At 45.2% G+C, this 16,405-nt stretch overlaps 1 pseudogene; it reads right to left on the bottom strand.

The window, feature by feature from the left end:
• Positions 1 to 4,055: 4,055 nt before the first annotated feature.
• LOC140189927 (RLA class II histocompatibility antigen, DP alpha-1 chain-like) lies at positions 4,056 to 14,557 on the bottom strand (annotated as a pseudogene).
• Positions 14,558 to 16,405: the final 1,848 nt, after the last annotated feature.

Genomic DNA, 16,405 nt, shown 5'->3' with positions numbered 1-16,405 from the left:
AATGCATGGCTATTTGAATTACTGTCAGCTTCCTGTCAGCTTGAAACAGTATGGTCATTCCCTTCTGAACTCTCTGATTGACAAGGCGTTCTCAGACACAGAACTGACACTCACTGGCTTTTTTTTCCTTTTTCACACCATTCTCTGTAAACTGCTGTGCATGAAAATCCAACAGAGATCAAATTTCAAAGTAAATTTAGTACATATACGCCATATGTCAACCCTGGGATTTTTTCCTTTGCTGGCATACAATAACCATACAAGAATTAATGAATGACCGCACCAACTCGGGGGAACTTTGTGCAGAAGATGACAAACTCTGCAAATACTAAAATGAAGAAATGATCATAAATAAGCAATAAATACCAAGATCAAGAGATGAAGAAATCTTGAAAATGAGTCCATTGGTTGTGTCAGCATTTACAATGATGGGGCAAGTGAAGTTATCCTGCGGCTCCTGTACCACCTTCATGATGGCAGCAGCGAGAGGAGAGCATGTCCTGGGTGGTGGGAGTCCCTAATCATGGATGCTGCTTTCCTACGACAGCATTTCAAGTAGATGTGCTCAATGGTGGGGAAAGCTTTTCTCAGCAGCTTCTGAGATACTCGAATGATCCCAACTAGCTCCAGAATTCATTCCACCGTCAAAGTCACTTGGATCACATTTCTTCCCCATTCTGAAGTTGTTCTGAAGAACAACTGAACCTCTTGAACATGCCTGCATGCTCCTATGCATTGAGTTGCTGTGACATGATTGGCTCATTAGATATTTGTATGAACGAGCAGGTGTACCTTATGAAGTGGCCACTGAATGTATATGGAGTGTGAGAAGTTGCAGCTCCTGTTTGTATGCTCGAAGAAGCTGCTCCTCAAGGTCTGACTGCACCTCAACCCCATGCTCATCAACCACAGTCCCACAGCGTGGGAGGGTGGGGGCTGTAACTCAGGGATCTCTTGGTAGGCTCGATCCTGGGCCTTGCCAAAATGGCCACGCGCAGTTCCAGGCAGCAGGCAGTCAAGGTCTCTGCTTGAGCCGACTGACCTCTTCCAGTATTACATTCGAGCTGGAGTGTCCATGGAGAGGTTAACATGCAATCTCTATGGCACAACGGGGGATTTCTGTGAATGGGGCACTACCAACTCCCCCCCCCCCCAGGGAATCGAGTGATTTGTAGACAACAGCAATCCTATTTTAATTTGAAGTTGTTTAGATACTTTTGTAAATCCCTGACAATTGTGTGTCTCTTGTATGGTCTAAAAAACAAAGCACGATCACTTGGCAAAACTCACAACACGCTACAGGAAGTCAGTGGGTTGTGCCGCATCTGCTCCCAGGATGAGGATTTCTGTTCCAGGATATCTCAAATGTCCTCTTTCTTTAAGGATCGTGGTTTCCCTTCTGCTGTCATCAATGATGCCCTCACCCGCATCTCCTCCATTCCCGCACTTTGGCCCTCACCCCATCCTCCCGTCACCACAACAGAACAGAGTTCCCCTTGTCCTCGCCTACCACTCAACCAGCCTCCGGATCCAGCACATTATCCTACTCAATTTCCGCCACCTTCAACAGGACCCCACAACTAAGCGCATCTTTCCCTCTCCACCCCTCTCTGCTTTCCGCAGGGATCGTTCCCTCCGCGACTCCCTGGTCCACACGTCCTTCCTGATGGATCTCCCATCCGGCACTTATCCCTGTAAGCGTAAGTGCTACACCTGTTCCTATACCTCTTCTCTTGCCACCATTGAGGGCCCAAAACAGTCCTTCCAGGTGAGGCAGCACTTCACTTGTGAGTCTGTTTGGGTCATCTATTGCATCCGGTGCTCCTGGTGCGGCTTCCTCTACATCGGTGAAACCCCACACAGATTGGGGGACCGCTTCGTATAGCATCTCCGCTCCGTCCGCCACAACAGACAGGATCTCACCGTTGCCACCCACTTCAACACTGCTTCACGTTCCAATTCGGATAAGTCCATACATGGCCTCCTCTACTGCTATGATGAGGCTAAACTCAGGTTGGAGGAGCAACAATTCATATACTGTCTGGGTAGTCTCCAGCCCCTCGGTATGAACATTGAATTCCCCTACTGCCAGTAATTCCCTGCCCCTCCCTTCCCCCATCTTAGTTTCACTCTGCCCCCTCCCCCAGCTGCCTATCACCTCCCTTATGGTTCCGCCTCCTCCTACTACCCATTGTGTTTTCCCCTATTGCTCTTTCACCTTTCCTGCCTATTCCCTACCTGCTTCCCTTCCCCTACTCCTTTATCTTTCCCCTTACTGGTTTTTCACCTGGCACCTACCAGCCTTCACCTTCCCCCCTCCCCTCAGCTTCTTTATAGGGCCCCTGCTCCCTCTCTCTTTAGTCCTGACAAAGAGTTCCGGCCCGAAAGGTTGACTGTTCTTTTCAACAGATGCAGCCCAACCTGCTGAGTTCCTCCAAAGTTTTGTGAGAGTTGCTTTGACCACAGCATCTGCAGATTATTTTGTGTTTATGATCATTTGACTGATCTCTAAGCTACTGTGGAGACGGGGAATAATTAACAGCTGCCCCAAGAACAGAAATGGTGTTTTACAGAGAGGCATTAGCTGCAAAAGAGAGGATCTGCAGATTTTGTGCAAACGTTCTATTCTCCACAAACAACACAGATTTATTTTTAGATTTACAGTGAATCCACTGACTTAATGCCTAGGCTTAATTTAGAACAACAGTAATTGTGATATGTAAAGAAATGCTCATTTACTTTACAAAGAGAAGTGAAAATAGAGAAATTGGTGGTAAGGAAGTGGTTTACGTTGGCATGTGGCACAGCAGAGCAGAAGCGCAAAAATAGATTAGAGAGTTTGAAAGAAAATTCTGAATAAAGAGTTATCTGAGTTAACACCCTGCACCTTCCTTTACTTACCAATGTGCCTAGTGCTGGCCTTAGGTCATAAATTGTAGGGAGGACCCTGTGAATTTAAACCATTTTTAACAAGGTGCTTTATTAATGTATTGCTTGTGCAAACATTCAATAGATGCAACTGTCACTATTTCCAAAATGTCATTTTTAAGTAGTAGCTTATGTTTGGCATAGACATATAACCAGAAACAATTACAGCACGGAAACAGGCCATTTTGGCCCTTCTGGTCCATGCCGAATGCTTACTCTCACCTAATCCCACCGACCTGCACTCAGCCCACAACCCTCCATTCCTTTCCTGTCCACATACCGACCCAATTTTACTTTAAATGACAATATTGAGCCTGCCTCTACCACTTCTACTGGAAGCTCGTTCCACACAGTGAGCATTCTCTGAGTAAAGAAGTTCCCCCTCGTGTTCCCCCTAAACTTTTGCCCCCTGACCCTCAGCTCATGTCCTCTTGTTTAAATCTCCTCTACTGTCAATCGAAAAAGCCTATGCACGTCAACTCTATCTCTGCCGCTCATAATTTTAAATACCTCTATCAAGTTCCCCCTCAACCTTCGACGTCTAAAGAATAAAGACCCAACTTGTTCAAACTTACTCTGTAACTTAGGTGCTGAAACCCAGGTAACATTCTAGTAAATCTTCTCTGTACTCTCTCTATGTTGTTGATAACTTTTCTATTATTCGGTGACCAGAACTGTGCACAATACTCCAAATTTGGCCTTACCAATGCCTTGTACAATTTTAACATTACATCCGAACTTCAGTACTCAATGTTATGATTTATAAAGGCCAGCATACCGAAAGCTTTCTTCACCACCCTATCCACATCAGATTCAACTTCAGGGAACTATGCACCATTATTCCAAGATCCCTCTGTTCTACTGCATTCTTCAATGCCCTACCATTTACCATGTATGTCCTATTTTGATTAGTCCCAAAATGTAGCACCTCACACTTATCAACATTAAACTCCATCTGTCATCTTTCAGCCCACTCTTCTAACTGGCCTAAATCTCTCTGCAAGCTTTGAAAACCTACACCATTATCCACAACGCCACCTATCTAAGACATGAAAGTGTTAAGGCCAAAAAAGGAAAATTGTAAGTTTCACTTTTACTCAGGTAAAAATAAAATCACTTTTGCCCAGTAATTCGTTTTATTGCACATGTTAAATACAGCAAAATAATACAGAAAGACATGGCAAAAGTAAAGGCAAACAAATGAGGTAACAGCAAATATCACTTTTGTCCAGTAACAAGCCTTATTGCATTTAGTTGTAGCTGTCGTCCCTTTCATTGGTGAAGAGACTATGGCTGTAGAAAATATTTCCAGGGTGACCCCTCTATGGGAGTGGGGAAGATGTTGGTGGGGCTACTCGGCTCTCAGCGTGCTTGCAATAATCCACAAGATGCTGCAGGAACTGAGCAGGCCAGGCAGCATCTATGGAAAAAAGTAAAGTCGATGTTTTGGGCCCAGACCATTCGGCAGGATTGAACTTTTTTAACGTTGATGTAATTGACCTTCTGTGTGCAAGTATAAAAAAGGCTATGACTATTTTTCTTTGGAAAACTTGGCGAGCTCTCTGTTAGCAAATCATTCTTCCTTATTCTTGAATAAGGGTATCCTCTAGTCACTTTGAAATCCATGTCCAATGTATTTGCGACCAACTTGAATTGAAATTCCTTAGCAAATTAATTCCCCTAACATTTCACTTCCACCCTTAAGCCATGAACTCTAGTTCTAGTCTCACCCAACCTCAGTGGAAAAGGCCTGCTTGCAATTACCTTATCTACACCCCTCATAACTTTGTCCACCTCTATCAAAACTCCTTTGGTTTCCTGTGCTCCAGGGAATACGGTCTTAACCTACTCAACCTTTCCTCTAATTCAGGCCTGCAACTTCCAGCAACGTCCTTGTAAATTTTCTTTGCATTCTTTCAATCTTATTGAAATCTTTTCGGTAGGTAGGTGACCAGAACTGAACACAATGCTCCCAAATTAGGCTTCACCGGTGTATTGTACAACTTCAACATAACATCCCAACTCATGTACTGAATACTTTGATTTCTGAAAACGAATGTGCCATCCGTTTTATGACCCGACCTGATTGTGACCTTATCTATCTGAAGGAGATTGCTGTAGTATTAAGCAGACAGTGCATGTAAATGGCCGACTGACAGATGAAATACAGAATTTCAAAATCAGAACATGGTATTTAAAATCAACAACTTAAGATGGAAGAGAATGATATTTACAAATCCGAGTGCACCTAATTGTGACAGAGCAAGGTACAGATGACTGTGAAACATTGCAGATTCATTTCTTATTGAGAAGAGGGATTGATCCAGACTATCCAAGAGTCGCAGCCAGGCAGTCGCAAGTGAAAACATAAGAAGAGTCCAACTGCTGTGCCAAGTATTCCTATAATCAGCCCACAGATCAAAACAGCAATCTGGCTTGTATCCATTTCTTCAGCACTACTTTGTTCTTCTGGTTCTGTGAACAAAGCACATACTCATATTTTGAACGAGGAACTAGTTTTTAAATCAGTTTGAACAAAGATGAGCTGGCAAAACTAAATTGTCCTCTTCCCCATTTCCCTTTCTCAGCTGAATATACTTTCCAATAGTGAAGCAGGTGTTCCAAAGGTTCCAGGTGTCCAAAGTTTTCCTAGGATCAGCCCTAGACTGATTTTAGATACAAAATTATGAGGAGTATAGATAGGCTTTTTCCACTGAGGTTGAGTGATGCTGCACTAGAGGTCATGGGTGAAGGGTGAAAGGTGAAAAGTTTAAGGGGAAGATAAGGGGAAACTACTTCGCTCAGATGATTGTGAGAGTGTGGAACGAGCTGTCAGCAGATGTGGTGCATGCAAGCTTGATTTCAACGTTTAAGAGAAGTTTGGATAGGTATATGGATGTAGGGGTTTGGAGGGCTATGGTCGAGGGAAGTAGGCAGTTTAAATTGTTTGGCATGGACTAGGTGGGGCAAATGTCCTACTTCTGTGCTGTACTTTTCCATGACTAAATGACTAAATGGCTATCAATAAACGAAAACACTGTAGTGCAGAGGTTAGCACGATACAGTACCAGTGACTGGGTTCAATTCCTGCAGCTGTGTGCAAGTCATTTGTATGTTCTCCTTATGACCAAATGGGTTTCCACCAAGTGCTCCGGTTTCATCCCACAGTTCAATGGCGTACTAGTTGATGGGTTAATTGGTCATTATAAATTGTCCTGTGATTAGGTTAGTGTTAAATTTGGGAGTTGCTGGGTGGTGCAGCTGGAAGGGTCTATTCTGTGCTGTATCAATATTGGCAGCAGGGTTGATCAACAGAAAACCGAAATAGTCACATTGCATCCTCATGTTCCACTGGGAATTGCTGGATACTGAGTGTAAACAGGAACATGAGCTGGTTTTCCTCTCACTGACCTAACAGAGCAACACGAGGGTTAAAACCAATCTCATCCAGTTGGAGTGCTTCAGCACTACCCCTCATTAGTGAATCCATGGCTCGGCTCCAGATTGGGTTGGAGTGGTACAACGCTAGCTGAAATGTGCTAAGGGAAGCTTGTCCTTGTATTTGCTGAGCTCCTGATCTCAACACTTCCACTGGAAAATACTGTCAGTCAGCACTGCAGGCAATGAGCTGGATTTCAGAGATAAGCTTTATTTGCCATGTGTACGTTGAAAGATCAAAACATACAGAGAAATGCATCCAATCATAACAGTGAGGATTGTGCTGAGGGCAGCTCGCAAATGCTGCCACACTTCTGGTGCCAACATAGCAACCCAGAACTCATTAACCTTAACCCATAATCTTTGAAACATGGGAGGAAAGCAGTGTGCCTGGACAAAACCTATGCGGTCACGGAGAGAACATAGAAACTCCTCACAGTCCGCAGTAGGAATCAAACCTTGATCTTACAGTTGGTGTTGTTAACCACGGCGCTAACTGCCATGCTACTCTGCTGCCCTGTATCACTTACCCCAGAGTATTTTCAAAGTTCAAAAAGTAACTTTAGCATCAAAGTACCTATCGTTTTCCTGTGGACATACTCAATAAATCTATAGAATAACAACCATAACATTCTCTTACCCCAGTAAATTACTTTTTCCTCTTTGCTGATTTTATGGAGCACTCTACAGGAGTATATGTCACCTTCTGCTGGCTGGATGTATGTGTAGTGGAGCACATGAAATCGCCAATCTTTGCCAAATGAGAGGTGTGAGGAGTTAACTTCGCCATTGACAGGTTGCGCGTTCTTCTGTAACGTTACAGTTAGGGTTGGTGGGAAAATGCCGCTGACGAAACAGGTCAAAGTGTTTACCTTCCCGAAGACAGCTGGTTTCTCTGAGTACAGATAGAGCTCACCGATTTCTAAAAGGACAAATTAAAGATTTTTTTTTGTCAGTTGCACTAGATGATGATTATTATCTATTAATTTGTATCAGTCCTGGATGCAAACTTCTAGAATTCAAAGTAAATTTATTATCAAAGCACATATATTTCACTATATACAGCCCTGGAATTTGATTTCTCATGGGCATGCTTGGTAAATCCAATAACCATAAATGAATCAATGGAAGACCAAACCCAACAGGGTGGAAAACAACCTGTCTGTAAAACACAGCAAAATGTGCAAATACAAAAGGAAAAAAATAACAACAAGAAATAAATAATCAACACATATTGAGAACATGAGATGAAGAGTCCTGGAAAGCGAGTCCATAGGTGTGGAAACATTTCAGTGATGGGGCAAGTGAAATTATTACCAGTGATTCAAGAGCCTGATGGTTGATAGCCAACAACTATTCCTGAATATGGTGGTGTCAGTCCTGAGGCTCCTGTATCTCTTCCTGACAGCAGCAGCAAGAAGAGTACATCATCCGCTGTTCCCCGAGATTGCCAACTCACCGCCGGCAACACAACCATAGTGGGAAGATAGTGAACCAAGTCCATGTAATTCCCGTTAGCAACGCCAATGATATAAAAATTACTTTTGAAATTCAGTATTACTGCATAGAAATAAAGCAGCCCGAAACATTTTGCTGCAGGAAGGGTGAAGTGGTTTCTTGCTGATGATCTGCCATTGGACCCACTTTGACAATCAATGTTCACATCAGTCACCTAATGGAGCCACGGGAGAGAAACTAACTGCCAGTGGTATCCTGACACAACAAAGGATTAATTATGTCAGCGTACCACAGTGCCAGCCATTTACTCAAATTTCCAGCTAAAGTATTTCCAGTGAAATGATTGTTAAGAAGGGGTTGTGATGTGTCGGCCATTGTCAGTTGAGGGTTTGAGTTCAAGAGCCGCGAGGTAATGCTTAGATCACACTTGTTTGTGTTCAATTCTAGTCGCTTCATTATAGCAAGGATGCAGAGCTTTAGAGAGGGTGCAGAGGAGGTTTACAGGATGGTGTCTGGATTAGAAAACATCCCTTACAGTATGAGGATAGGTTGAGTAGGCTAGGGCTTATCTCTTCAGAGAAGAGGAGGATGAGCAGTGACTTGATAGAGGTGTACAAGATAATAAGAGGCATAGACAGAGTGGACAGCCAAAGACTCTTTCCCAGGGTGGAAATGGCTAATGCAGCAGGGCATAACTTTGAGGTGTTTGGAGGAAAGTGCAGGGGGCGGGTGGAGAGGTAACGTCAGATGGAGAGTTTTGAGTTCAAGAGCTGGGTGGTAATGTTGCAGCTCTACAAAACTCTAGTTAGTGGGCGCTTGGAACACCCTACCAGAGGCGGTGGTGGATGTGGATAAATTAGGGACATTTAACAAACTCTTAGAGAGGCACACGGATGAAAGGAAATTAGAGGACTGTGTAGGTGGAAAGGGTTAGATTGATCTTGACCTCCTGTCCCATGATACCTTGCCCATCCTCTGGGTTCTCCCCCAGCCTTGTCTTTCTCCTCGGACCTCCTGTCCCATGATCTTCTCATATCCCCTTTGCCAATCACCTGCCCAGCTCTTGGCTCCATCCCTCCCCCTCCTGTCTTCTCCTATCATTTTGGATCTCCCTCTCCCCCTCCCACTCTCAAATCTCTTACTAACTCTTCCTTCAGTTAGTCCTGATGAAGGGTCTCGGCCTGAAACGTCGACTGTACCTCTTCCTAGAGATGCTGCCTGGTCTGTTGCGTTTACCAGCAACTTTGATGTGTGTTGCTTGAATTTCCAGCATCTGCAGAATTCCTGTTGTTTGCGTTTTTAAGATTGATCTTGGTGTAGTTTGAAAGGTCATCACAACATGGTGACCAAAGGGCCTGTACTTTAAGCTAAATCCATACTGAGGACACTTTATTGGGCTGATGGTAGTCACTACACTGAGCTGTTTACGTTCCTATCTTGACTCACCGTTTGGGGGGAGAGAGTTGTTGGTTAACATCATCGCCTGATCCATCAGGCTCTTTGCCAATGCGATTGTGTTGTCCTTATTCTCTTCCAACAGGCTATCAATAGTTTTACGGAAGTGTTCTAAGTTAGCCAAGTGAAACTGAGCTCTCGGTAACGTGGTGTCATAGTAACCAATGCTTCTATCCTGAGTCTTCAACTCGGCTGCCCCCTTGGGTAGGCTGGGGTCATCTGCAAAGAAGATGGTGACTTCCAATGTGTCTGTCTCTGAAAGGATAAAAAGATTATTGTAAAAAAGACTTTTAATCACATTGTCAATTTTTGCAACTAATGTTTAAACAACACTCAGTGGCCACATTAGGTATATGTACTCATTAACATAAATATCTTATTAGCCAATCATGTGGCAGCATAAAAACATGCAAAAATGGTCAAGAGGTTCAGCTGGCACACGTCGTAACTGGTGTAGAGTATCCAGGAGCAGAGGAACCTTGGTGTAGAAGGGTTGCACACCGAGTGAACTATGGGGAGTATCAAAGTATAGTGAGACTTCGCTGTACAAGGGCAAAATCCAAAAGACAAAATCCATAAGTAGTGGGAAGTCAAGGGACGGGAGACCTCAATATCCAAGGCTAGGACAAACCCTGTTTATGTTAGGGAATGCTGAGGGATAAAGGGTCCTCAGTGTTTTAGGGTAGGACAAACACTGTTTATGATAGGGAGTGTCGGGGGATAGAGGGATCTCGGTGTACAAGCGTAGGACAAACAAGAGAAAATCAAACAAGCATCAATAGAAAATAGTACAGTCGACATTTCAGTCCAATACCTTATAGCAGAGGGATAAAGGGTCCTTCTGAAGGGTTTCGGCCTGAAACATCAACTGTACTTTTTCCATAGATGCTGCCTGGTCTGCTGAGTTCCTCCAGTATTTTGTGTGCATTGGAAGGATAAGACAAACACTGTTTATTTTAGGGAAAATCGAGGGATAGAGGGATCTCAGTGTACAAGGGTAGGACACCCATATTGAATGGTGGGGATTGTCAAGGGACAGAGGCATCACAGTGTAGAGGGAAAGACAGACTATGAGTGGCGGGGAGAGTCGAGGTTCAAGTGCAGTTCTGTGTACAAGGGTCGGAGAGACTACGTGACTGGTGAGGGGTGTCGAGAGACAGAGTGACCTCGGTCTTCGAGGGTAGGACACTCATTACGAATGGTGTGGAGAATTGAGGGAAAGAGGGACCTCGGTGTACAAGGGTAAGAGACACATAGTGAACAGTGGGCAGTGTTGAGTTTCAGAGGGTGTTGGCAGTACAAGGCTGTTGGCACACACCGTGTATGATGTGGGAATATCCTGGGGCAGATGGTATACAAAGGTAGATGGTATACAATGGTGTAGAGTATCAAGGAACAGAGGGACCTCATTGTAGAAGGGTTGGACATATTGGAAAATGTAAACGCATACATTGTATTTTCTATGTATTACAGTATTTACAGTATTTACTCAACAGTATTTCAGTATTTACTCAAATGCACACATTATATTTTCTATATTTACTATGTAACCACTGCTAGCTGAATAGAGGGTATTCACTATGTAGCCATGACTTTTGACCTAATCACTATTAATTCAGGAAGAGAACTAGAATGAAACCAAGTAGGAAAATAACGGTGGCGAGTAGGGTAATGAAATATGTGGCAGTATGTCAAAACAAGACCAATTAAGAAATAACTGTGGTTAGGGATGAGGGGACACCTGGTCTAAAAAGTAAACTAGGACATAATTAAATTGGGGAGTAAAACAATAGTGGAAGGTCGAGAGCAGATGTATTGATGATATGTGATCACAGGCCATCTGGATTGTAGCTAAAATAGGAGATTGCTATAAAAAATGCTGTGTACAAGCCTCGATGGGCAGTCAGCTACTAGCTTTCTGATTGTCTCAGCTTTGATTTGCAAATTAAAGTTTAAAACGTCTTGAAGGATTTTCTGCGTCTCCTTGTTGTTTGTAAGAAATGAGAAACCACGACAGACACACACAGTGAATGTTGGGAAGTGTCAAGGGACAATGGGATTTCACTCCACAATTGTAGGACACACACACTATGAATGGTGGGTAGCGTCAAAGGACAGATGGACCTTGGTGTACATGGGTAGGACACGCAATTTGTCTTTGTGACATTGAGTGCAAGGTTGCTGTTGCGACACCACCCAACCCACTGATCTATCTCAATCATGTACACCTCCTTGTCGCCATCTAAAATTCTGCCAACAATCAACAGCAATTTTTCTAGGCAGCATTTGAACTGTACCTAAATACAGTTGTGGGTGTAGAGTAGGGCAGTGGGCTAAGCAAACATCCTTGAAGTGAGCCAGTGAGAAGGAGATGTTATTTCCAATCTGCATTGACTATGGGAAGTCAAGGATCCATCTGCAGACAGAAGTACAGAGGCCCAGATTTTGGGGCTTGTTGATTAGTACTGAGAACATGATGGTGTTGAACCCTGAGCTGCAATCAATAAACAGCAGCCTGATGTAGGTATTGCTGATGTCCAGGTGCTGCAAGACTGAGTGGAGAGCCAGTGAGAATGTCTCCACTGTAAACCTAGTGTTGCGATACGTAAATTACAGGAGTTTCAGGCCAGCATGTTGAACCTTGAAGTGGATGAGCTGCAGCAGCAGAACACCATGAACATATACTCAGTGGCCACTTTATGAGGTACCGGAGGTACAGGAGGTACCTTATAAAGTGGCCACGAAGTGCAGAGTGCTTATTGTGTTTCACAGTCCCAAATCCTCCTCAGACCCTACCAAAGCAGTCATTGTCACTCAGCAAGAAAAAATGCTGGATGTTTGCATGTGAGAGGGCAGATTTAATGTCTGTAAAATGCTCTTTGGTGAGGCTAACAGAAATCAAAAGTAAAGAATATAAATTAGTTTTATTTGTCACATGTATACTGAAACATTAAAACATACAGAGAAAAGCGTCGCTGATGTCAACTGCCAACACAGTCTGAAGATTCTGCTGGACAGTGTTGCCATGCTTTGGGCATATGTCCCTGGATTCTGGTTACTCTTTTTTTGCTACCTTTGAGTGATTTGATCGGGGCAATCTATGCTATCTTCGTCGCTTAGCAAAGAATGCTTTTCTCTGCAGCCTGTAGCGAGCTAGTGGCAGGGCACTGAACTGAATACTACTAGACCCCCGGTTTGATGTTTGAAATTCTATGTGTTGTCCACTCGCAAGTGTATTCTGTATAAACACTTCGATTAAAAAAATGTACTTTGAATCTTAGAATTACTTGCATTATACCAATGTTTTTATGATCATGTCTTCTTAGGCTAAGGGTGATATGCTACTACAGATTGTGAATATTTTTAATGTGGAGTGGCTCTTGTACATCATTTGCCACGTGATGTTGACAAGAGTGAGGTCTTGGTCAAGGATGAGGAATTCCAATGCAACTGGAGACCGGACCTTAAGTATGGACATTAAACACGAACCCACACAAACATCTACTCACCCTCAGTGACCACTTTATTAGGTATCTCCTGTACCTAATACAGTGACCACCGAGTGTAAGTACATGGTCTTCTGCTGTGCCATCCACTTCAAGTTTCGACGTGCTGGAAGATGTCTTTCTACACACCACTGTTAGTACACATGGCTATTTGAGTTAGTCGCCTTCCTGTCGACTTGAACCAGTCTGGCCATTCTCCACTGACCTCTCATATCGAATGACACAAAAAACTTGAACTCATGAATGAAGCAAGTGAAAATACAAGGTGCAGATCAATTGCCCATCCATCTTGTACAACTCTATCAAGTCATCTGTCGTCTAACTCACCCGTGCACAAAGCACAAACACGATCCCACTCTGTGACAAGTTCCAACCTTGTGTACATGGCAAGATCCCACTCACCAGTTACACAACAACATCCCAACCAATCCATACACAGTGGAAACAAGAGGGCACAGATTTCAAGTGAAAGGAATGAGTTTCAAAGGGGACATGAAGGGATACGCTTTTTTTTCTTACATAAAGAATGGTTGATATGTAGAATGAGCTGCCACTGGAGGCTGTGGAAACTGGCACAACCATTACATTTGAAAGGTATTTGGTCAGGGGAGTAAAGGGGCAAGGTGTGTAAGTATATTCAAAGTACATGTATTATCAGGATATGGTGGGGGTTGGAGGGGTGAATTAGCATACATAGAAAAAAAACGTCAGCAAACACATGGTGGGCAAAAGGGTCCAGTTGTGTGTTGTACAAGTCTATAACACGACAACAATCCCCACCCAGTCTGCACATGGGAAGCATCCATGCAACACGGGCAATGCACAATCAAACAAATTCCCATTCAATCCATAGTACGGCCCCCACCCAACAGATCCCACAACACAACTCCTCCCTCCCCATCCCTGCACGCCCACAGCAAGATCTCACCAACCATGTGCATAGAACAGTAGATCACAGTACCAGCTCTTTGGTCCACATTGTTGTGCCGACCCCTTGATCTACTACAGGGTCAATCTAAACTTTCCCTCATACAGCAGCTTCCATTATTCTGTCAGCTATGTGCGTATCTAAGATCTCTTAAATGTCCCTAATGACAACCTTAGCAGTGCCAGATTATGCACCTAAATATACTACCTCTGACATTCCCCCTGTACTTTCCTCTAAACACCTTAAAGGTATGCCCCCTCCTGTTAGCCATTGCCACCCTGGGGCAAAGTCTTCCACTGTCCACTCTACTATAGGTGTTTCTTGTCATCTTGTACACCTTTATCAAGTCACCTCTCATCCTCCTTCACTTCAAAGAGAAAAGCCCTAGTCTGCTCCTGATCTCTAATCCTGGTAAATCTCCTGTGCATCTTTTTCTCGAGCTTCCACATCCCAATTTCAATATCTTGATATTAAACTTGGTTCCCATCCTTCACACAATTTTCCAAGTTTGGACGAACCAGGTAGTTTAACACCAAGCCAGCAAGACGCCAAGTAGAATGTGCTTCGCAAGATCCGAACGCTACCGCCCTCCCCACCCCAAGACACGGTTGATGACCCCAGGGGCGTCTACTCAGCAAGATCCCACCCTTAGCAACAACTTTACAGCAAGTTGACCGGGCGGCGATCGCAGCGACAGGAATCGACTCACCGGCCACTTTGTAGGTAGTCCCCGAACAGGGGCGGAGGAGCAGGAGGAGCGCCCAAGCAGCGGGATAACGACCCATGGCAGAAACCGTCCCGAAAGCAAAAGAGCGGCGGGAGGAGGAGGAGACGCCGCCGCCATTCAACCCGCCCACCGACCTCAGTCTCCTCCTCCTCCACCCAAGCCAAGCCTCCGGCGGGAGCGCGACTGGCCCGACGTCTGTGATGGCGCGCGCCCGGGGAGCGCGAGCGGCCCGCCGGCGGTGATGCGCGCGCCCGGTGGAGGGAGTAGTGTGGTGGTGGGGGTGGGCTGTCTGGCGGGAAGACGCGGCAGCCAATCAGCGGTGCCTGGCTGACTCGGGATGGGGGGGGCAGGTGTAGTGAAGGGCGGATGAGGGACAGATAGTTGTAGAGGATGGGAGGAGTGAGGGATAGACAGTTGTAGAGGATGGGAGGGATGAGGGATGGACAGTTGTAGAGGATGGGAGGGGTGAGGGATAGGAAGTTGCAGAGGATGGGAGGGGTGAGGGATAGACAGTTGTAGAGGATGGGAGGGGTGAGGGATGGACAGTTGTAGAGGATGGGAGGGGTGAAGGATAGACAGTTGTAGAGGATGGGAGGGGTGAGGGATAGACAGTTGTAGAGGATGGGAGGGGTGAGGGATGGACAGTTGTAGAGGATGGGAGGAGTGAGGGATAGACAGTTGTAGAGGATGGGAGGGATGAGGGATGGACAGTTGTAGAGGATGGGAGGGGTAAGGGATAGACAGTTGTAGAGGATGGGAGGGGTGAGGGATAGACAGTTGTAGAGGATGGGAGGGATGAGGGATAGACAGTTGTAGAGGATGGGAGGGGTGAGGGATAGACAGTTGTAGAGGATGGGAGGGGTGAGGAATGGACAGTTGTAGAGGATGGGAGGGGTGAGGGATAGACAGTTGTAGAGGATGGGAGGGGTGAGGAATGGACAGTTGTAGAGGATGGGAGGGGTGAGGGATAGACAGTTGTAGAGGATGGGAGGGGTGAGGGATAGACAGTTGTAGAGGATGGGAGGGGTGAGGAATGGACAGTTGTAGAGGATGGGAGGGGTGTGGGATAGACAGTCGTAGAGGATGGGAGGGGTGAGGGATAGACAGTCGTAGAGGATGGGAGGGGTGAGGGATAGACAGTCGTAGAGGATGGGAGGGGTGAGGGATAGACAGTCGTAGAGGATGGGAGGGGTGAGGGATAGACAGTCGTAGAGGATGGGAGGGGTGAGGGATAGACAGTTGTAGAGGATGGGAGGGGTGAGGGATAGACAGTTGTAGAGGATGGGAGGAGTGAGGGATAGACAGTTGTAGAGGATGGGAGGGGTGAGGGATAGACAGTTGTAGAGGATGGGAGGAGTGAGGGATAGACAGTTGTAGAGGATGGGGGGTGAGGGATAGGCAGTTACAGAGGTTGGGGACAAGAGTCCACTGTCAATCCCTCATCCCTCCCATCCTCTGCAACTATCTATCACTCAGGGTGGTTGCAGAGGATGGCGGGGTGAGGGCTAGACAGTTGCAGAAGATGGGGATGGTTGGGTGGGTGCAGAGATGTGGGCAGCTGGATGACTGCAGAGGGTATTGGGGGCACTCAGGTATACTGGATGGAAGTGGCGGGTGGTGAATTGGATGCAATTTTTGCTCTAATATTTTTTACAGCTGCATGGACCAACCATTGTTCTGAGCTGGAAATTTTTACATGGCCTGAAAACTGCGTAGCTCTTTATTTTTTTGTGTAAATAACATACTATGAATATTTAGAATGAAAACTGAACAATCACATACATTTAACACACACAAAATGCTGGTGGAACGCAGCAGGCCAGGCAGCATCTATAGGAAGAGGTACAGTCGATGTTTCGGGTCGAGACCCTTCGTCAGGACTAACGGAAGAAAAGAGATAGTAAGAGATTTGAAAGTGGGAGGAGGAGGGGGAGACCCGAAATGATAGGAGAAGACAGGATGGGG

Source organism: Mobula birostris, chromosome 29, assembly GCF_030028105.1.
Source record: "Mobula birostris isolate sMobBir1 chromosome 29, sMobBir1.hap1, whole genome shotgun sequence".
Taxonomy (NCBI): domain Eukaryota; kingdom Metazoa; phylum Chordata; class Chondrichthyes; order Myliobatiformes; family Myliobatidae; genus Mobula; species Mobula birostris.
This window is presented reverse-complemented; position numbering and strand designations above follow the sequence as displayed.